Consider the following 22,768-nt stretch of genomic DNA (forward strand, 5'->3'; position numbering starts at 1 on the left):
CTAAGTAGTTTGCATTTTGGGGGCCCGCTTAGGTCTAGGCAATGTGTATGAGAGGTATTTTTTTCATTTCCATTTTAACTTAATCTTCATAATGCCGGGAGGGTATATTCCATTACTCGCTTTTCACTGATGAGGGAACTTAGCTGGGAGGAGTTTGATACACTGCTAGTAAGTGACAGAGCCAGGACTCAAATCCAGTCTTGACTCCAAAGTCTACATTTCTTCCCTGCTACTCTAGTAGCTCCAGTGCCAGGTGACAGGCTACTCCATCTTGAGTATTAGTAGAAGGATGATGAAGGCAATTACAGATGTCTGTCCTGCTGCCCACCCCCCACTTACTTGTCATCAGGCCAGGGTAGGGCATGAAGTCTCAGCTCTGTTCCTCCATTTGATGCACTGTTGGCTGCCAGACACACGTTCCCTGGTTGGGAAATTTCTTGAATTCTTAGTGAAGTGCCCCCTTGTATCTCTGAGTCCATGGACAAGGCAACGTGGCTAACACCATGCCTTCACAGTGTGCCTGCCAATATTTTCACTAAGGAGCCCACCTTTGATGGCAGAGCATGAGGTCCTAAACAATGGCTGTGAACCCACACAGAGTTTGGTATAATATTGATAGAAAAAGCCCAGGCTCTGGAGTTACACAGACCTGAGTTCAAATCTAGACTCTGCTGCTTGCTTATAGTGTAACATTGACCGCTTACTGTTGCCAAGCTTTTGCAATTTCTTAGCTGTAAAGTTAATTCATTTAAGAAATATTTGTGTTATTTACTGTGCCCCACATGGTGGCTATAGCAGCAAACAGCAATGGTCCCTGCCCTCACAGCAGGGGATGCCAGTGACCATCTCATGGTGTTGCTGGGAATCATTCAGGCAAGACACACCAAGTGCTTCTGGTGGGGGAGTACGTACCTCAAGTAGCAGACAACACCAAATTACAGTCATCACAGGGTGGAAAAGTACAGGAGGCTCTAAGCGGGACTGTCATTTGGTCATGGGGGATAAGGAAGCTTTTCCTGATGATGAGATATTTAAGGTTAGACCACAGAATAAGCAGAGGGTCAAGCAGATGACAAGGTGAGGATGAGAAACATTCCAGGCAGTGAATAGTGACAGCCTCTACCTGTAACTTCCACACAAATTCATTCAGTCAAATAGATATTGAGTGAAACCATAACCAGGTACATATAGTGAGGAAGAAAATAGATGGAGGCAACCCTCTTATACTCACAGCTGAGTGTGCAAGACAGGAAGTACCCAGCACTCATAACGAGAAGCACCTTGAACCCAAACCTGTCCCTGCAACTTCCTCCCCTTCAGCCCTCTCCCACCAGCCCTCTGAGGCACGTCCATGGTCCTCTTTGGGATCACAGCCTTCAGTTATTGGAAAAGAAAAACTGCTGTGTCTCCCCTGAGTCTTTCTGCCCCTAGACTGACAATCTCATTGCCTTCCTGTATTTCAGATGCTCGCACTAGGAGTGCCCATTGTATCTAAAATATTGTTGGGATCACGCTCGAGGACCATGTTGGCTTTTGTTTTAGTGGCATCATCTCCCTCATCTTAAGTGTCACCAGAAAGTCTGAGGCTTGGCTTCCTGGCCTTCATGGAACTTCCAGTTGGGGGAAAGCCACCATAATAAACAAATATACACATCAAGGTAATTAGAGGTTGGGATAATACCAACAGGAATCAGGTGAGAGGTACTGGTGATGGAGGCAGGGGCTGGGTGGCTGTGGGAGGGCTCATCGAGGAGGCCTTGCTCAGGAGCTGATGATTAAAACCAGGGCTTGAAGGAACTGGCCAGGCAGGAGGCCAGGGGGAAGAGTAATGGGAAGTTCTGGCTTTGGGGATAGATGCTCAACAAAAGTTTGCTGAAATGGAGCAAAACATCCTCATACCCTTTACTGAGTTGGGTTTGGAAGGCCAGCATGGTGGAGTGGGAGAACAGAATGGCCAGGTTTCAGCCCTGCCTGCCACTGGGCACACTGAGGAAGCTACTTAAACCTCTCCGAGCCTGTTTCTTCCTTTATAAAATAATGACAGGTCGTGGATCCAGTGAACACTTACTGAGCTACTGTCGTGTGCCAACACTTGTGGTAGGTACTGAGTTATGATTCCAAGCCCAAGTAGCTGCCAGATCTGATTGGGGGATCAGATGAAGTGATGTACATGGAAACGTTTTGACCAGGATTCAGAAGGCTCTTGACACTGAGCTTGAGTATTCCGCCAGGTGTTGTGATGAGGTGCTTACATGAATAAAATAGGGAAAACTCTCTGCAGGCCATGCTTCTACTGTGAGCGACTTTCCTTCCGAATCTCCAGTTCTGCAAGTTGGAGGGTTCCCAAGCGGTTGCCACGGTGAAGGCTGAACTCTGAGAACTGGCTTAGCTGGGGCTGTCATGGCTGGAGCCCTGACTGCCGTGAGACCTGACAGTTTCTGGACAATTCTGGTGTACTGAGTGAAAGAGCCCCTCTCCGTTGAGCAGCACCGCCCTGCTGTCCAGGAGCCCCGCCCCTGGTGTCCTGCTCGTTTTCCACTGCTGTGGTCTGATGGTGTGAGTCCCACTCAAGAGACAGCTTAGCAGTGCAAGTTCTTTCTTTTTGTAGTGATGGAAAAACACTTTGAAAGCTCTGTGAGCGCTTCTTGGAAACAAGGTTTAATTTCTCCAGATTTGTTGGGAACTGAAGTGGTCCACTATGTGTTTAAATACTAATCCTACCAAAATTGCTTGACAAGTATTCAACTCTTGGTTGCTTGGGGAGTCACAAGGCTTTATTACATGATTTTTTTTCTTCATTTGAATCTCCTATACAGCTGCGTTTCCATGTGCACTAGGCAAAAAGCACGTGAGCTGCTTTGCATCTGAAAAATCCGGAGGACTTCTGTCAGACAATGAAAAGCTGCCTGTTTTTCCCATCTGAGAGCTTGTTTGGTGTGAGAAAGTGAGATAATGGTGATCAGACCCCCTGTCTGCACTACACAATTGTTTTTTAACACTTTATTGAGACCAACAATCAGAGATCCATTTTCTAAGGGGAACCAAGAAGCTGATATTTAAACATTTGAGCCCACTAATATTTCACTTCCTAACTTGCCTGGAACCTGTGAATAGTAACATGGCAAAGAGAATTACAGTTGTAGATGAAATTAAGATTGCTAATCAGCCAACCTGGAGATGGGGAGGTTATCCTGGATTGTCCAGTTGGGTCCAGTCCAATCCCATAGGCCCACAGAATTAGAGAACACTACTGGCTGTGTTCAGAAAACACATGTGACACCAGAAGCAGGGGTAGACACATGCTTCAGTGCTGGTTTGAAGAGAGAGGAAAGCAGTCTCTAAAAGTTGGAAAAGGGAAGGAAAACAGTTTCCCCAGATTTTCTGGAAGGAGGGCAGCCCTGCTGACACCTTGATTTGAGCCCAGTGAGACTGTCAGACTTCTGGCCTCCAGAACCATAAGGTGACAAGTGCGGGTTGTTTTAAGGTGCTTTGTTTGTGGTGGGGCTTCCCAGGTGCCTCAGTAGTGAAGGGTACGCCTGCCAGTGCAGGAGACATAAGAGACACGGGTTTGATCCTTGGTTCAGGAGGTTCCTCCGGAGGAGGGCATGGCAACCCACTCCAGTATTCTTGCCTAGAGAATCCCACAGACAGAGGAACCTGGCAGGCTGCAGTCCATAGGATCGCAGAGAGGCAGACACGACTGAGAGACTAACACTTGCACTTCGTGTTTGTGGTAAATTGTCATGGCAGCAATAGGCAACTAACGCATTGCCTCTGAGGGAGAGGGGCTTGTTTTTATTTAGTTCTGAATGTCTGCTCTGTGTCAGGCATTGTGCACGATGCTATGGGTACGGAACTGCACAAGATCCAGAGTTCACAGTCCAGTGGGGTAGACTAGCAGGTATACAGACAACATGGCACTGGGATGGAGGAATGTCCGGATGATAAATGCCCAGCCCTGAGAGGGGTCAGGAGGCTGGGGAAGGAGGCCCTGCCATTTCTGTGATGTTAGCCTATCTTTAACAAATGCTTCCACATTACTCACTGTTGTCAGGAATTTTCCCAAGCCACCATGCCCACGCGCTGGCCAGGGAGTGGCAGTGTGTGGAAGACATGACCATATTTGGGTTCTAGAAAGCTCGCTCTCATTGTGGCTGCAATGGGAATGATGGATTATCTGGACAGACTAAGAGTGGACACAGAGATGATGGCTTAGCCTAGTGAAAGAGGGCATGGCCTGGACTGTACAAATGTCAAGAGTGGAGAGGAGGGAAAAAATGCAGGAGACATGCACAGGTGCTCCATAGATTCAACAGGACTTGGAGACTAAACGTGGTGATTGAGTTGAGGGTGAGGGGTGGTACAATGATTCCCAGTGATCTGGGTTAGGCAAGTGAGTGGGTAGAATGGTAGTACTATAATTTTATTTATTTTAAAAATTTCATTGGAATACAGTTGCTTTACACTGCTGTGTCAGTTTCTACTGTACAGCAAAGTGAATCAGCTGTACATATACATATATCCCCTATTTTTTGGATTTCCTTCCCATTTAGGTCACCACAGAGCATTGAGTAGGGTTCCCTGTGCTATACAGTAGGTTCTCATTAGCTTTCTATTTTATACACATTAGTGTGTATATGTCAGTCCCAATCTCCCAATTTATCCAACCTTGCCTTCTCTTTTTGGCATCTGTATGTTTGTTCTCTACATCTGTGTCTCTCTTTCTGCTTTGCAAATAAGTTCATCTATATCAAAAACCTTTTATGACAAAGATGTTCAGAGATGTAGGCAGTAAAGATATGAATCCAGTTTTGCCTCTGAAGGTAAGAGAAGATGGAACCCAATCAGGAAAAGCAGAGTAAGAGAAAATAACTCAGGGCCCCAAATGAAAAAGCTGGGAGAGGACACAAGCTTGGAAAACACTAGGACTTGCAATCTATTCTCCCGTTATGACCTAAGAACATCTGGAGCTTTCTGCTTGGGGTGGCGTCTGGGGAAAATAATTGCTTTAACCAAAGTACAATAGATGGAGGAAAAAATAAATTATTTTCCTTTCTTACAAAAATACAGAATACTTCCAAAGTTCTCAGGGAATGATGGGTGGTGTTAGGAAACTTTAAAAAGTGTGTCACTCTGGATTTCAGTGTATCCTCCACTGGTCTGGGCAGGAGATGAAAATATATGTTGCAGGCGCTCTAAAGTTCTTAGCATTTTCTGGGAGGGTCAAGGGCCAAGAAGTGAATCCAGGATCTGGAAAGGAAGCCACTGCTAGCTGGCCGGACCCTTTCTGGTTCTGGGGAGGTTTACGTGCAAGCAAGGAGACGGCTTCACTTTGTGCTTCTCCCAAAGGCTGTTGGGACAGTTCTCCAGCGAACCCAGTGGAGCATCCAAAAGCCCTCTGGTGTGCTGTCCTCAAACACTGTGTCGTTCACTTGCTGAAAGCGTCCGTGCCGGGGCTGCAGTCTGTGTGGACATTTGAGCCAAACAGCCACTGTGGGACAGAGTTCATAAAAGATGCAGATATTCAAACTTTTTAAAGATTGATTTTTGCCTCAAGAGAAGGAAATCAGCAATTGACAGTAGAACTGACAAAAGAAAGCACAGAGGCCTATATTAAGATGAAGGAAACATCTGGTTTTTGTTTTCTTAACTTTTATTAATTCATCTGAGGTGTGACTCACCAGCTCACCAGCCAATGTTTCCAAAATGAAGTCTTCGTTGCCTCCAGAGTCGCTGGGAAAAGTCACTTCAGAACTACCTTGAGAGAAAGATGATCCACAGAGAGCTGTCATTTAAAAAAAAAAAAAGGTAATGTTGATCCTGTTAGGTATTTCCTAAAGTTGCTTCTGTGTTAACTCATGACTGCTTTCCTTCCTCAGTAGGATTTTATTCCCCCATCTAGAAACTGTAGGACTGATGTGCTGATCTAAAACTGTGTATTAAACCTCATGAAGTATGCCCTTCAGCTATTGAGAACACTTAATTGATTCACCTGAGTCTTTCCCTGTAGAGAGTGGGGTTAGAAGTACAGCCCCGGGAAGGTGAAAAGTCTCCTCTCCCTCTCCCCAAGGTTTCCATCAGCCGACACTAATCCCACCTCTAAAGGGAGACATCAATGAAAGAATAAGATTACTTGCTGGGGTGAGACCCTACCACCATCCGGGTTTGTGATGCTGTGTTCTCACCCATTTCTCTTGATGACTAACGTTACATTTTCAAGACAGCTGGTCAGAGTTCACAGCTGGCCTCGAGTTACCATCCAGGACAAATCTGGCTGGTCTGGGTAATAATGCAGCCATCAACTCTGCTCTCATTACACTATACTCTATCCAGCTGAGCTGTACTCTTTTTGACCCATTGGTAGGGAAGTCAGTGTGTTCATGCTCAGTCGCTAGGTCATGTTCGACTCCTTGCAACCCCATGGACTGTAGCCTGCCAGGCTCCTCTGACTATGGGTTTTTCCAGGCAAGAATACTGGAGTGGGTTGCCATTTCCTCCTCCAGTGGATCTTCCTGACACAGGAATTAAACCCCGCATCTCCTGCTTCTCCTGCATTGGCAGGTGGATTCTTTACCACTGAGCCACCTAGGAAGCCCAGGGATGTCAGTAGGGCGATTCAAACCTCTACCATTCATAGGAGACCAATTAGTTGATTCTACTAATCATTCATTCACTCACTCATTCAGCAAACTTTATCTGAGCACCTACCCAGGGTCCTGGCAATTCAGCAGTGAATATGGCACAGTTCCTGCTTTCAAGGGGCTCACAGTCTAGTAGTGAAGACAGGCCTATAATAAGATGAAGTACTCTTCTGTGATTCCTGAGGAAGGTGGCATTGAATTGAGTCTTAAAGGATGAGTTAATTATATAAGCCCAAAGCACAAGAGAGAGATTTAGACTTTGGGAGTAGATGAGCTCACCAAGAGAAAGTATATAATAGAAAGAGTCCTAGACAAAAATACAAAGCAACAACAAACAGACAAGCAAAACCAGTCATATTTAAAGGGATTAGAGAGGCTAGTAGAAAAGAAGAGTGGTGTTAGAGATATCAAAGGAGAAAAAGACTTTTTCATTAGGAAGGGACCTCCAGCAATGTCAGAATCAGTAAAGAGGTCAAAGTCATACAAAGATAGAAGAGCATCCACTGGATCCAGGAACGTGGAGACCAATGGTAACACTAAGGGAATGGCAAAGCACATTTGGGGGAAACCTATTGAATGCTTGCATACTGGAGGTGAGGAAGGTTAGGGTGTTAAGGATGACTGCCAGGTTTCTCTGGACTGAGTTACTGGTAGGTAGTAGCTCCATTCACCAGGATGGGGAACCCAGGAAGAGCATATGCTGGGGAGAGGGAAAGGGAAAAAGTTCAGGTTTGGACATACTGAGCATGATGTACCTGTGTGATATCCAAGTGGAGACATCCAGTGGGCCATCGACTTTATGGGTCTAGAGCTTGAATTTCCTAGTTTGTAAATAAAATGGACTAACAAGGTAATTTTTTTTTTCTGTAGTGAACTCCATGCCATCTTTTCATCATACCCTTAACCAGGATCCATTACTTAACTATTTTTTAATTTTCAGTATTTCTCTGTGATTTCTCAACTGGTTTTATTTGAACCAGGAGCATCTGTACATACAGTTTCTGCACCACACATTTAAAGCCACTTCTAAGGAGAAACACGGAGAAGGCAATGGCAACCCCCTCCAGTACTCTTGCCTGGAAAATCCCATGGAAGGAGGAGCCTGGTGGGCTGCAGCCCATGGAGTCACGAAGAGTCGGACACGACTGAGCGACTTCACTTTCACTTTTCACTTCCATGCACTGGAGGAGGAAATGGCAACCCACTCCAGTGTTCTTGTCTGAAGAATCCCAAGGACGGGGGAGCCTGGTGGACTTCTGTCTATGGGGTCGCACAGAGTCGGACACGACTGAAGTGACTTAGCAGCAGCAAGGAGAAACAGAAGAATTTGCAGCTTCATAAAAAGTAAATAGAATAGCTCTTCTCTCTGCACTGAGCCAGTTGCCCACCTGTCTTCCATAACATTTATTCTAAGGAGGCAACGAAAGAGTAGCTTTGAATCTATCTTGATTATAACAACACCTAATGTCAATATTTATGGACAGTTATCTGATTTGATATTAAATAAAGGACCAAGGATAAATATTTAAATGATATGACTGAATTTGAACACTAGTGTCTACCTTGGTCACTCGGGACAAGAATTGTAGCACCTGCCCCTATGCCAGACACAGGGGACCCTCAAGTCCTTTTACGTGAAGGAGAGTCTGTGTCTAGGCATCGCTCTTTCCTTCTACAGATAATCTTGAGTTCATGCCAGCTTCTGGCTCATGTAGTTCCCTACTCTAACATAGTCTTTATGTCATGTCCTGTGCAGTGAATTAAAACCCCAATCTTCTTAAAGAAAATGATGTCACTGGCTTGCCCTTTTCTCAATTCTCCATCAGATTGAATTTAGATATGACACTGACAAGATCAATAGGGTAAATGATCAATTTGTATGTGTCTGGTCCAATGGCATTATTTTGAGTCTGTTCTAACCATAAAAGCAATGTTTCTAATAATAATAAATAAGTTTTATTAGGTGTTGTCACAGGTGTAAATGTTTCATAAAGATATCACTCCAGTTGTAAATCATATACTTGAATTCATACTCAAGTCACCTCATTAAATACCAAGAAAAACTATATCTTTCATATATATCCTGGTCTCAAGTGACTTTAAAAAAGGAGCAAAGGGAAAAAAAATTAAAAAAGGAGCAAAGAACAGAAACCAAACTCAAACCCCAGTCACTTAAGGCTGAACTTGAAGAGACTGACAGGAATATGAAACTTTTCTTTATCTCTTTCTTTAATCTTCCTTTTTGAGATCATATCCTCTAATTTTTCATTATCTTCTTAGGTCCATTTGATTCTTCAGAAATAATAGAAGCTGAGAAATGATCCAGACTCTAACCAAAAAGAAATCTCTGATTTACTGAGGAAATTTTTATATACAACAACATTTGTCCTAAGTGTTCAGTTCTGTGAGTTTTGAAAACCACACACACAATCATGTAACTATCACCACAATCAAGATACAGAACGTTGTCATCACTCCAAAAACCCCCGTGTCCATTTGTAGTTAGTCCCTTCCCCACCCTAGGCTCCCGGCAACCACAGACCTGTTTTCTGTCCCTATAGTTTTGCCTTTTCCAGAATGTCATATAAGCAGAATCATATAGCAATGCAGCCTTTTGCAAACTCTTCGTTTTTAAAATTAACAGTATATTTCAGATAATAAAGATGAATACATATTCATTGTGGGAAAATGAAAATATTTAACAAGAAGATATAAGAATGCTTCCCAAAGAGAGCCACTTTTAATGTTTTGATGTGTTTCCTTCCAGTCTTTTTTCTGCATGCGCATTATGAACTCCCACATACAGAAACAGACAAGTACAAAATTGGAATCCTACTGTATACAGGATTGGGGATTTTTATGTTGGATTTTGTAACAATATTGTGAGCTGACTCAGCAGTTCCACTCCTGGGTGCATACCCAGAAAAGATTAAAACTCTTAATTCAAAAAGATAAATGAAGGCTCTCATCAAAAAATCCACAAACAGCAAATTCTAAAGAGGGTGTGAAGAAAAGGAAACCCTCTTGCACTGCTGGTAGGAATGTAAATTGATACAGCCACTATGGAACATAATATAGTGAAGTGAAAGTTGCTTAGTGGTGTCCAACTCTTTGGACAATTCTCCAGGCCAGAATACTGGAGTGGGTAGCCTTTCCCTTCTCCAGGGGATCTTCCCAACCCAGGGATTGAACCCAGGTCTCCCGCATTGCAGGCAGATTCTTTACCAGCTGAGCCACAAGGGAAGCCTGTGTTACAATACGGTATGGAGATTCCTTAAAAAACTAGGAATAAAGCCACCATAGGACCCAGCAATGCCACTTCTAGGCATATGCCCTGAGGAAACCAAAACTGAAAAAGACACATGTACCCCAGTGTTCTTTGCAGCACTGTTTACTAGAGCTAGGACATGGAAGAAACATGGATATCCATTGACAGATGAATGGATAAAGAAAACTGTGGTGAAAGTGAAAGTCACTCAGTTGTGTCCGACTCTTTGTGACCCCATTGACTACACAGTCCATGGAGTTCCCTAGGCCAGAATACCGGAGTGGGTTACTATGCCCTCCTCCAGGGGCTCTTCCCAACCCAGAGGTCGAACCCAGGTCTCCCATATTGCAGGCAGATTCCTTACCAGCTGAGCCACAAGGGAAGCCTGTATTACATATATGCAATGGAATACTAATCAACCATTAAAAGGAACACATTCGAGTCAGTTCTAATGAGCTTGATGAACCTAGAGCCTATTATACAGAGTGAAGTAAGTCAGAAAACAAATATCGTATATTAACATACATGAAATCTAGAAAGATGTTACTGATGAACCTATTTTCAGGGCAACAATGGAGATGCAGACATAGAGAACAAACTTATGGATAAGGGTGGTGGAGAGGAAGGAAAGGATAAGATGAATGGAGAGAGTAGCATGGAAGCATATACACTACCATATGTGAAATAGATAGCCAATGGAAATTTACTGTACAACTCAGGGAACCCAAACTGGGGTTCTGTAACAAACTAGAGGGGTAGGAAAGGGTGGGAGGTGGGAGGAAGGTTCAAGAGGGAGGGGATACATGTACACCTATGGCTAATTCATGTTGATATATGACAGAAATCAAACCAATATTATAAAGCAATCATCAATCAATTAAAATAAATAGAATTTTAAAAGATACATGAAGTCCAGTGTTCATAGCAGCACTATGAATCAAGAGATGGAAGCAACCTAAATGTCAATCGACAGATGAATGGATAAAAGAGATGCGGTACATAGACACACACACACACACACACACACACACACACGATGGGATACTGCTACGCCATAAAAGAATGAAATAATGCCACTTACAGCAATACAGATGGACCTAGAGATTATCATACTAAGTGAAGTAAGTCAGACAAAGACAAATATATGTTATCACTTACATGTAGAATCTTAGAAAATTCATACAAATGAACTTTTTTACAAAACAGAAAGAGGCTCACAGACATAGAAGACAAACTTATGGTTACCAAAAGGGAAAGGGGATGGGGATGGATAAATTAAGAGTTTGGGATTAACATATATACATCACTATTCATAAAACAGATAAACAGCAAGGTCCTACTGTATAGCACAGGGAACTATATTAAATATTCTATGATAACTTATAATGGAAAATAATCTGAAAACATGCATACATATATGTATAACTGAATCCCTTTTCTGTACAACAGAAACATTGTAAATCAACTATACTTGAATTTAAAAAGAATATTGTGAGTATTCTCTTAAGGATTAACTCTTCCTTGAGGGTTGGAGGCAAGAGCCCAATCAGCAGGCTCAGGAACAGACAAGAAATAGCAGTAGAGTCACCACGACCCAGAGAAACAAGATCTAGAGCTGCCTTGGCAGGCCCTGGGTGCTTTGCATGTGGTTTCCTGGGCTGCTCAGTTCCATTTATTTTCATCAAAGCCTGTTTTCTGTTGTTGTCACAAACACAGTCCCAGGATGAGTTCAGTGCCTGTTCCTCTGGGGCCCAGCAGCACCTCAGGCTCCTCTCCCGCAGAGAACTTTCACACCACATCACAGTTGCTTATTTACTGTGTCCACCTCCACCAGTGGAGAGTGGCCCCTCAGGCTCAGGCACCTTTGTCTGACTCGATCCCCCCAGGCCTGTGGTGTATTACTCAGCTACTTACTAAGAATGCCATGAATGAACAAGTGCACAAACCAAGACGAAACATTTTCTTCACAGGACTGGTTGCCACCACTCACTTTTTTTTCTCTTCTGCTTTGTTGTTTTGTTTGGGTTTTTTTGTTGTTGTTTATTTTTTATTTTTTAATTGGAGTATAATTGCTTTACAATGTTGTGTTGGTTTCTACTGTACACTGAAGTGAATCAGCTATAGGTATGCATACATCCCCTCCTTCTCGAACCCCCCTCCCACCCTCACCCCCATCCCGTCCCTCCTGGTCATCCCAAAACACCAAGCTGAACTCCCTGTATTATACAACAGCTTCCCACTAGCTGTCTGTTTTACACATGGTTTATATATGTCAATGCTATTCTCCTCATTCATTCCACCCTCGCCTTCTCATCTGATTTACACTCAGAAAAACAAGGGAAAAAATATCTTTGGGGGCATTATTTTTGGTGGCCATCACAGAAAGGGTGCTTTTGCTTTCAAATGCCTGAGTATTTCTGACTCACAGTTTGGTCACCTGGCAAGATAGCCAATGGACAACTTGGCTAGGGCTATGCCTCATGCATTGCCCTGTGGAGCCAGGCCAAAGTGAAGCTGTCAAGGAGATGTAAACTGCAGAAAATGGACCTGGTGGGGAGGAAGAAAGAGGCAGTCTGCTCAGAGTTGCAGTTGATAAGCACATGGACCCCTGAGGGATTAGGTTATGCTTTTGGATGGCCAGATCAGCCCTCATCCTGGCTGCCCCTCTGGGCATTGGGAGAAAATTGACGAGTGTGTATTGAAGAGCCAGGGTAAGGTGAGCAGAGTGAGGGTGAGGAGGTGCAGAAGGCAGAGTTCAGACGGTTCTTGTGTCCCCTTTTGATCTTAATCACTTGATACTTTTCATGTGGAATAGTAATAATAAGTTGCTGCTGACCGAGTACCTCAAATGGGCCAGGGGCAGGGTTAAGCCCTTTACACTCATAGCTTTGTTGAATCATCACAAGCGTCCTCTGAAGTAAGCCCTATTATTGTCTTTCTTTTACAGAGAAGCAAGAAATTCAAGCTCAGAGAGGTTCAGTGAATGTCCAAGTTCACATAGCTGTTTAGTTTCAGTGCCTTGGTGACAGTGACCACTCTATCCGTTGTGGCTGTTACAGATATTATCACTAGTTTTTTTAAAAAATGTTTATTAATTTTTGGCTGCGTTGGGTCTTAGTTGTGACACCACAAGCTTCTCTAGTTGTGGCATGAGGGGCTTAGTTGCTCTTTGGCATGTGGGATCTTAGTTCCCTGCCCAGGGATAGAACCTGCGTCCCCTGCATTGGCAGGAGGATTTGTAACCACTGGGCCACCAGGAAAGGCCCTGTTATCACTATTCTTAATCAGAAGAGATGACTGATACCATAGACTCAAAGGCCGAAAGCAGGCTCTGAGATGCCGATTCCCATGAGCCTCACCAAGCTCATAGGGGCCAGCTCAATGGGGTGGGTGCCCCGACTCCCCTTTCTGTCTCTTCAAGACTCGAGACTCAGGAAGGTGGCTCCCTGGGTGGTGGGAAAAGTTATGCTGTGCTTGTGTTTGGCTCCTTCTTGGTTCCCACAAATGCCCTTCACATTTTCCATTTTCTGAGCACTTTTGTGAAACAGCTATGATGTGGTTGACAGTATTTGTAGCCGGAGCCAAGTCAAGCCTTCCTCTGGAGGAAAGCTGGAATCCTTTAAGGGTCTTGTCAGCGCGCACGTAGCCCACAGGCCCCTGCTCGGTGGCGCCCGAGGCCAAGCACAGAGCGCTCATTGATCCCCGCGCCGCTTCTCCGCCTGAGTGGTATCAGCCTGGCTGGGCCTCACAGGGGCCTTCCTGCCTCCAGGGAGGCCTGCGCTGGAGCCTCAGATACGCCCATGCTGCTCTTTGTGGTTTAGGGACTGCTGCGGATGGCTCAAGATCATTTCCCTTTCTGTCTTTTCAGCAGCTTTTTTTTTCCCGCCCTGGGACCCAGGAGAGTCTTTGAAACAAAATCACCCTCGTGCCAGGAATCCCCACAGCCTCCTTGGGAGGCATAGATGAGCACCATATGCTGTTTATAGAAAAATAAATGGCTTCCCCCCATGAAGCACATGGGCCTGAATCACTGGCTAACCCCTCTTTTACCTTAGCAGCTGGAGCAAGGGCCCTATGGATGAGGATGTGGATGTGGAGAGAAATTTGGCTTGAAAAAGCCCCAGTTTGTTTGTGTGGGAGCCACGTCTCCTAGTGAGGCAGGTGGTGGACAGACCAGTAGCCCCGGGTGGTGCCAAATGAGGGAGGAAGAGAAGGGAATAGGACCTTCTGCCTCCTTTCACTTAGACTTTCAGAGGGGTCCCTCTCGCTCTTGTGACTCCTCCCAGCATCAGGAGCCCCAGGCATGGTCAGGGGAGGGGAGAAAAGAATCTCTTTTCTTGGACTTCCAACACCATAGTGCTTGGTTTAGGCAATACCTGTTCATTCATTCATGCATTCATTTGTCAAGTGATTATTGATCAGCTACCACAGATACATCGTGACATCACACAAAGTCCACCCCAACCCTTTATCCACAATGAGGACTCAACAAGGGCATTGGGCCAAAACTAAATGTCTGGAAGTGAGACAGGCTGCAACCCGACAGCCTGTGCAGCTAGTGAGTGGAGGCATCAGTTGCTAGATTTCAGTGGGGTTCCATTTATTCTTCCTTCCTTCCTTTCTTTCTGTCATTCATTCGGCAAACAATTCCTGAGCATCTACTGTGTATCAGATGTGCAAGGCACTTGGGTTATCAGAAGGGAAGACCTGGCTCTCAGCAAAGGGCATTTCAGATAACAGTAGCTAATACTTATCACACCCGTACAATGTGTGCCAAGAACTATATACTGAGTGCTTCCCATGACTTATCTCTTTGAAACCTCATTCTAGAGCTGATGGAGAAGTCTGCACAGATGGGGAAAACTGAGATTCAGACTCCACCTTGTTCCAGGTCACCTTGCCAGAAAGTAAGTTTGAAAAATCCAAGTGAGGTCAAACACCTGAGGCTGTACTCCTTGTGTGTGGCTGCTTGCTGCTGGGGGAGGTCCGCTGCAGCCCACAGTCCAATTCAGACCCACCCACCACCTGCCTGTTTTTATATTACCTGAAAACTAAGAGTGGCATTTACATTTTTAAATGGTTGGAAAAAATCAAAAGAAAACTACTTCATGACATGCAAAAATTATATAAGATTCAAATTTCAGTTTCCATCTGTAAAGTTGAATTGAGACACAGCCATGCCAATTCTTTTACCTGTGGGCTAAGGCTTTTCCATTCTAATAGCAGAGTTGAGGAGTGGTGATAGAGGCCTTACGGCCTACAAAGTTAAAAACGCTACCTAGCTCTTTACAGGAGAAGGCAATGGCACCCCACTCCAGTACTTTTGCCTGGAAAATCCCATGGATGGAGGAGCCTGGTAGGCTGCCGTCCATGGGGTCGCTAGAGTTGGACACGACTGAGCGACTTCACTTTTCACTTTCCTGCATTGGAGAAGAAATGGCAACCCATTCCAGTATTCTTGCCTGGAGAATCCCAGGGATGGGGGAGCCTGGTGGGCTGCGGTCTATGGGGTCGCATAGAGTCGGACATGACTGAAGCGACTTAGCAGCAGCAGCAGCAGCAGCTCTTTACAAGAAGAGTTTTCCAATTCTCTGGCCTTATAGGTCACTGGCAGAAAAAGAAGCAGATCTTAGCCCTTGTTCCAGAACCCTGCCCTCCCATCCCACCCTCTTAGCAGATCAGGGAGATCTCTAGGAAGCATGTCCATGATGACCACCTTTGAGTTATTTTCTGCACTTCTTTCAAGGGTTTATGAAGCCTGAAATATTTAGGGTGGTATTAGAGTTTTCCTCAAATGTTTAGATGAAAATGTAGACAGCAGATCTGGGGTTATTGGTGAACAAAGGCCTGAGCGCAGTCCTGCTGGTCTTTGCTGAGAGGTGCCAAATTATCTCGGTCTCCACTGGGAGCGGCCTGCAGGGCCTTATATGGTCATAATCTCCTAACCCGGGCTTGTCTTCCTCTGCAGTATGGTCAGATCCACTTTTAAGGTTATGTGCGAACATTTCTGGTTTCCCTGGTTGCTCAAGCTGTGGGGAATTTAACTTTTGCTTCCCTTGAAGGAGAGATGAATGTTGTCCACTTCTGCATACATCTTATTTGTCCATGAAAGATGACAACTGCCCTCTTTTTGGCTTTCATCTCCCTTCTCATTTGTCTGTAGATGGAAGGAAGCATTTTTGCAAGCGTGGGAGCAGGGAACATGTGGCTTCATTATCCTAGCTGTTTCCCAGGATTAGTGTGTTTGAAGAGATATCAATACAAAAACGTTTACAGCACACCCATAGGCAACAGTTACTGTGTGAGGCATTCCAGGTGTATTATGTTACTCAGACTTCACAGCGTTCATTCATTGAACAGATATTTATTAAATGCTATCTAAATGCCAAGTCCTGTTCTAAGCCAGGGCTACAACAGCAAATAAGCTAGTCCCTTGTGGAGCTAACCCTCTAGTGGGAGAGGCAGCCAATAAACAAGTAAAGAAATAGCACAGATCATTATAGACTGTGATGAATGACATAAAGCAAAATAACAGTGTGCCAAGATAGAGTAATAAGAAGATCTACCCGAGGACTGGGGTGCCATAGAAAGCCTCTCTGAAGAGAAGACATTTAAAAGAGACCTGAAGGATAAGAAGGAGCCATCTGGAAGACTATCAGTAATTGGACTGGGAGGCTTGGTGTATAAAAGTTGGACTAAAGTTCATGAAAGAGTTATGCCAATGACCCATTTGACTGGAACCTCACGCTGAGGAACCCAGGGCTACAGATGGTTGTGGTCTAGAGACCTTAATGTGGAGACCTAACTTAGGCAAGCCCCGGAAAACATAGCTCTGGTTCAAAAGAAAACACCTGGCAATATGGTGCTCCCACTACTGGACATCCTAATTCCGCAAATGCTTATGGAGCTCTTCCCATGAGCCCAGTACTGTCTAGGCTCTGGAGATCCAAAGATGTATCAGACAGCAAGGAGTTCGTGGTCTGCTTGAAGAAATCAGCCATATAATCAAACAAATGACTCAACGGTATGGTAAATACCATAGGAGAAATATGTACAAAAGAGCCATAGGTAGCACAGAAGGGAGGGTGCTGAACATATTTAGGAGGGTCAGGGAACAGACAAAGGAGGCGGAATTTTGACTTTTTTCATTGAAGTATAGTTGATTTACAATATTAGTTTCAGGTGTACCACATAGTGATTTAATATTTTTATAGATTATACTCCACTTAAAGTTACTATGAAACAATGACTATATTCCCTGTGCTGTACAATGTATCCTTGTAACTTATCTTATGCATATAAAGAAGCTAAGTTTTAAAGGGCAAGACGGGCCTTCTAGAACAAGGAACCCCACGAGCAAAGGCCTAGCAGCATGAAACCACACAGCCCTGGACCTTCGGGAATTAGAAGTTGTTGTGTCACGTAGTTTTGAGCCTGGAGTATGAGATAGAGAGTGGTGGCCTTGAGGTTGGAGATTCTAGCAGGAGCAGGTAATGGGAGGGCTTTGCGAATAAGTGTCGGGGATTTGAACTGCACTAAAGGTATGTAAACAAAAGAAACAGATCTCCCTGCCTATTTGCCTTGATAATGTCCCTCTTGTTGCCTAATCCGTTAGTTTAGACTCGAGTTTTTAGGAAGCTATGATATTTCAAAGAAACTGCCTGATCCTTTTCTAGACAAATTTCATGCTTTTGGAAGTAGCTTTCTCCCCCTAAGTAATTTCCACTTTCCTTACAACTTTTCAAAGCATCTACCATATGGTATTTCTCCCAAGTGAGAGATTATTACCCCCTTTATTTGGGGGGTGGGTAGCTGAAATGAAGTCATCTGGCCACTGGATGACAGCTGCAAGGGGAGATGTGATGGGGTGGGGGAGAGGCAGCAGGCCCACCATCTGAGCTGGCCCCTGCTCTGTGAGGGACTGACCCTGCTCAGCTGCCCATGGCTCCCTTCCCTTCCCTTGCTTCCCATTATATAAGAGCATTTTTGCAGCGATGAGCTCTGGGCCTGTTCTGAATATTTTAGGTGTCGAACATCCTGTTTTTCTCTGAGTAATGTGACCCTGTCAGTGACCCACTGCATTTCAGAATGACATCATGGGATTCAACTGAGAACGGTTGAAGAGAAGTGATTATGGGTGTCTAGGGACCTCAGCTTGTCCTTTTACCTTTCAGCAAGTTTGGAGATGCTGAACCAGAAGAAGTCTGCAAATGAGCCTTCGCTTTGCACAGGGCAAGGGTCACCAGCTATGGACTATAGGCCAAATCCAGCCCAAAGAGCCAGTCAGGCTCAGGCTGCTTTGGCAAATAAAGTTTTATTGGCATTTAGCCACGCTCATTGGTTTGTATTTTGTCTCTGGCTGCTAGAGCCACAAAGGCAGAATTGAGCCTGTGGGACAGAGCCCACAAGGCCCACAAAGCTGAAGATATCCACTATCTGGCCCTTTCGGAGAAAGTCTGCCCAGCCCTGCCCTGAAGCCCTCAGCAATCCCCTCCCGCTCAGGACAAGAACTGTGACATTAGTGGCCTCCCCCGCCCCCGCCCCTCCTCCCCAAACACCTGGCACCACAAAAAAGTAGAGATGGATTTTTAACAAGCATATCAGAGCTTTCATATTTCTTCAGTGACTTCAGAAATTCTACCTTCATTAAGTGAGTGTTGCCCTTCCAAGAAGTCCTCTCTTGGGAGATTGCACACTGCTTCCAGGGCTGCTGCCAGCACGCGTGACATAGTCGGGGCTGCTCTTCCCAGCCAAGTTATACAACACCTGAGAAAACCCCCTTCACCTGCTTTTTGGGGAGCCACGGTAGCCTGGCCTTATTGGAACATCTGCCTCATGGGCATGGATCAGACGTTGACCAATTGTTGAGAAAATGCCGTCTAGTGATGAGATTATCCCAAGAAATTGGCTGCAGGGTCTGAAGTAGTTTTCCTAAAAGGTGATCCACAAACAAATTCTTCACAGGCTACTTTACCTCACCCAAGGAGTTGAAAGTCAAGGTTGTATTCTGTAAACACCTTTGGGGATTTTGCTGCATGTTTTCCTGCACTTGGGCCATTTGATTTTTCAAAAAAATGACTGCTCAGCATGCGGCTTTCTCCTCCGTTTAGGGACTGCTTCTCTACTTCAAAGGCCTTTCCCATCTGTCCCGCATTTCCGCACCTCTTTACAGCTGCTAGCAGTAGATTTTGCTGTGGTTTGGTGGATTGGACCCATTCGGCTAAAAACAGCCCAGGCTGAGGGCTCAGGGAGTCCTTTGCCCAGTTCCATTTCTCACAGCCAAGTCTGGATGGGAAAGAGTCCCCTGGGGGCTGGGATGTGGTATGCTGTGGGTGGGCCCGTGATGGTGGGGAGAGAGTGCAGACAGTGAGCATGTCAGACTCTGGTGATCCCCCTTGTCTCCCAGAGCGCTGTGTGCCCTGGACTGCTATGCCAGAGCTGGGCTCGAGTGTGGTGGTTTCTGCAAACCATGAAATGCTTTCTCATTTTCCTTTAAACTCATCCTGTGACATGGTTATTGTGTGGCCAGCCCTGAAGTAAAAAGATAACCAGTTAAGCAAGTTGCTTTTTCTGTGGTTGTTCTTTTTTTTTTTTCCCCTAGGAGCCATTGCCTCCCACACAAAATGTCTACCTTTCCTGAGTTCACTGTGGCTTCACTGATTTCTGTGCTCCCAGAGCCTCAGGTGCAGGCCTCTGAGAGGAACTGCTCAGCTCTGTGTTTGTTCTTCTGCCTCCCATTAAAGGAAATGTGCTTGGGTGATGGAGTGTGATCAAGTGGATTACTAAGGAGCAAAGACGTGTAGTGGGAATGTAAGCTGGTGCAACCACTGTGAAAAACAGTATGGAAGTTTCTCAAAAAACTAAAAATAGAACTAACATGACTCAGCAATTGCCCTCCTGGGTATATATCCAAAAAACCCAAAAACACTGCTTTGAAGTTACATGCACCTCAGTGTTCATGGCAGCAGTATTTATAATTGCCAAGATATGGAATACCATAAGTGTCTATCGACAGATGAATGAATAGAGAAGATGTGGTACATATACACAATGGAATACTGCTCAGCCATAAAAAGAATGAAATACTGCCATTTGCAGCAACAGTGATGAACTAGGAGGGCATTATGCTAAGTGAAATGAGTCAGACAGAGAAACACAAATGCTGTGTGGTATCATTTATATGTGGAATCTAAAATTAGACACAAAGAACTTATCTATGAAACAGAAACAGACTCACAGACATGGAGAACAGACTTGTGGTTGCCAAGCGGAAGGGAAGGCAATGGAGGGATGGGAGTCTGGGATTAGCAGATGCAAACTATCACATGTAGAATGGATAAGCAACAAGGCCCTACTATATAGCACAGGGAACTATATTCAATATCGTGTGATAAACCATAGTGGAAAATCATGTGAAAAAGTATATATATATACATATATATATATGTATATATATACACATAACTGAGTCACTTTGCTGTATAGCAGAAATCAACACAACAGTGTAAATCAACTAGACTTCAATAAAATAAAAATTTTTTAAAAGAAGCAAGGAAGATGAGACCAGAGCCACAGGTGCAAATTCTTCCCTGGTGCTCCAAGATTTACGTGCCAACCCGGCCTTGTGGGCAGGGCTAGTCATTTCCAGTCGACTCAGTTAACAGACATTCCATTAGGGGGTTAGTTTGGTAGGGCTTCCTTGGTAGCTGAGCTGGTAAAGAATCCACCTGCAATGTGGGAGACCTGGGTTAGATCCCTGGGTTGGGAGGATCCCCTGGTGAAGGGAACGGCTACCCACTCCAGTATTCTGGCCTGGAGAATTCCATGGACTGTATAGTCCATGGGTTGCAAAGAGCTGGACACAACTGAGCAACTCACTTGGGTTGCGAGGCTCTTTAGATCTTCTAAGATTTTCTTGTCCCAGGGACCAGAATTTAAACTTGAGCTGTTTTCACTAGCCCTGGGTGAGGGATGTGGCCTGCTCCTGGTATTCTGGAGTTGGGTCTTCTGTGTCATGGGGCCCAAAGGATACCTGAGAGCTCAGCCCACTCACCAGAGGTGGCATAGAGAGAGAACACTGCTCACGCCTTATGTGTCTATACTACAAGTGTCTTCATTAACACGTATGTCCTGGGCACATATGATGATCTGGCCCCACTGGACCCTTTTAAGGGTAGAATTATGTCTTCTATTGTTTAAGCAGCACCACACATGGTACCTTGGACCAGAGGGCACATAATGCTCTGAATTGCCTACAACAGTGTGTGCAACAGCAAGCAAATGGAACTTCAGGGCATTTGGTTTTATACTGGGGGGCTTAGTGTCTATTCTGGCGGTACTTAATAATCAAGGAGACTTTGAATGTGAATCCTCTAAGGGTCGAATCCCACAGAACTTCCATCAATCAAGCAGCATTTGAGGGAACTTGTGCTTGGTTTATAAAAGTCTGGTCCTTGGGAGGTGTCCAAACTGGCATGGCTCGCCATCAAGGGGGTAGCAGGGAGGAGGACTCTGCGAGAGAGCTCTATAGTTTGCAGTTTTAAAAAAGAAAGGGGGTGGCTTCAGAAATGTTTGTTGGAAAGCTCAGAAGCTCGACTTCAATGCTGAGCAAGCGAGAAGTTTTGTTGGCAAGGGCTCCATTTAGGTTTGCTTCTTAGTATTCACAGAAGTGAAGAGCTTGATTTAGTAAGTTGGACAAGTTCCTGTGGCCAGAGTTTCTGGAGGTGGAGTGATGACTTTCTGTTCTAGCTGTTGGTGGTCTGGGGGTGGAGGACGTGAGGGTAGCGGGACGGGGAGAGGCAGGGCGGCAGTGGAATGTGGGGACTGTTGGCCAGTATATGCTTCTTCACTGCCCTCCAGCAAAGCTGAGACTGTTCAAAATCCCAGTCCTGCCCTGGGTGTAGACAATGGTCCACTCATTTCCATGAGTGCTCATGTGACATCTGTGTCCCAGGCCTTACTTGTTACCAGTTGATCAACCTTCAGTACCCATCAAAAGTTCTGAGAAGCCAGTCCCTGCCAGTGCCTTCCATTAGCAAGCCATGGGAGGCCACAGGGAGCTATTTTTCTTCTCTCCATACCAAAGGTCTGTGCCATTTGGAAATTTGAAAAAAGAACCTTCCTTAGTATCCTTCTCTCATGAGTCCCAGAGACAACTCATGCTAGGTGAATGTTGGCCATGGTCCTTCAGGATCCAACGATCACCCATCTTAGGCCTCAACTTGTGAAGGTGGTTTTACAAGCTCCTCACTTAATTTACAGCTTCCACTTGAGAATGCTCAGCTCTCCTCAGAGGGTTACATTTGAATGATTGATTGATTCATTCATTGGTTCACTCATTCAATTCATCCAAAATGTGTTCATCCAACATTCATCTTACCACAAGCTATACTTTAACTTAGCTGCTATGCTATAATGTGGGGCAAAACTGGACAAGGTTCCTGTTCCCATGGAGGGTATGTTCCTGCTGGGGAAGACAGGCCAGGAACAGATAAAAAAGAAGCTCACAGGCAAGGAAAATATCCAAGAGTGGCAAGTGCAATGCAGAGAAAGGAAGTAAGGTGATGTGATAGTGAGTGGCTGGCTAGCTCTGATTGGTGGTCAGGGCCAGCATCTGTGAAGAGATGATCTTTAGCCTGAGGTCTGAAGGATGAGCAGGCAAACTTTTAAAGATGTGCATGAGGAATATTCCAGTATAAGGATAACTGGTGCAAAGAGCCTACTATGAGCTAGACACATGGCATCCAGAAGGGAACAAAAGACTGGAATTTCTTGCCCTCCAGAGCTTCTAGTCTAGATGGAGAGATGGAAAATTGGCAGTTACAGTGCAGTCAGATCGATGCTATGACAAGGAGAATAT

Source organism: Bos taurus, chromosome X (assembly GCF_002263795.3).
Source record: "Bos taurus isolate L1 Dominette 01449 registration number 42190680 breed Hereford chromosome X, ARS-UCD2.0, whole genome shotgun sequence".
NCBI lineage: Eukaryota > Metazoa > Chordata > Mammalia > Artiodactyla > Bovidae > Bos > Bos taurus.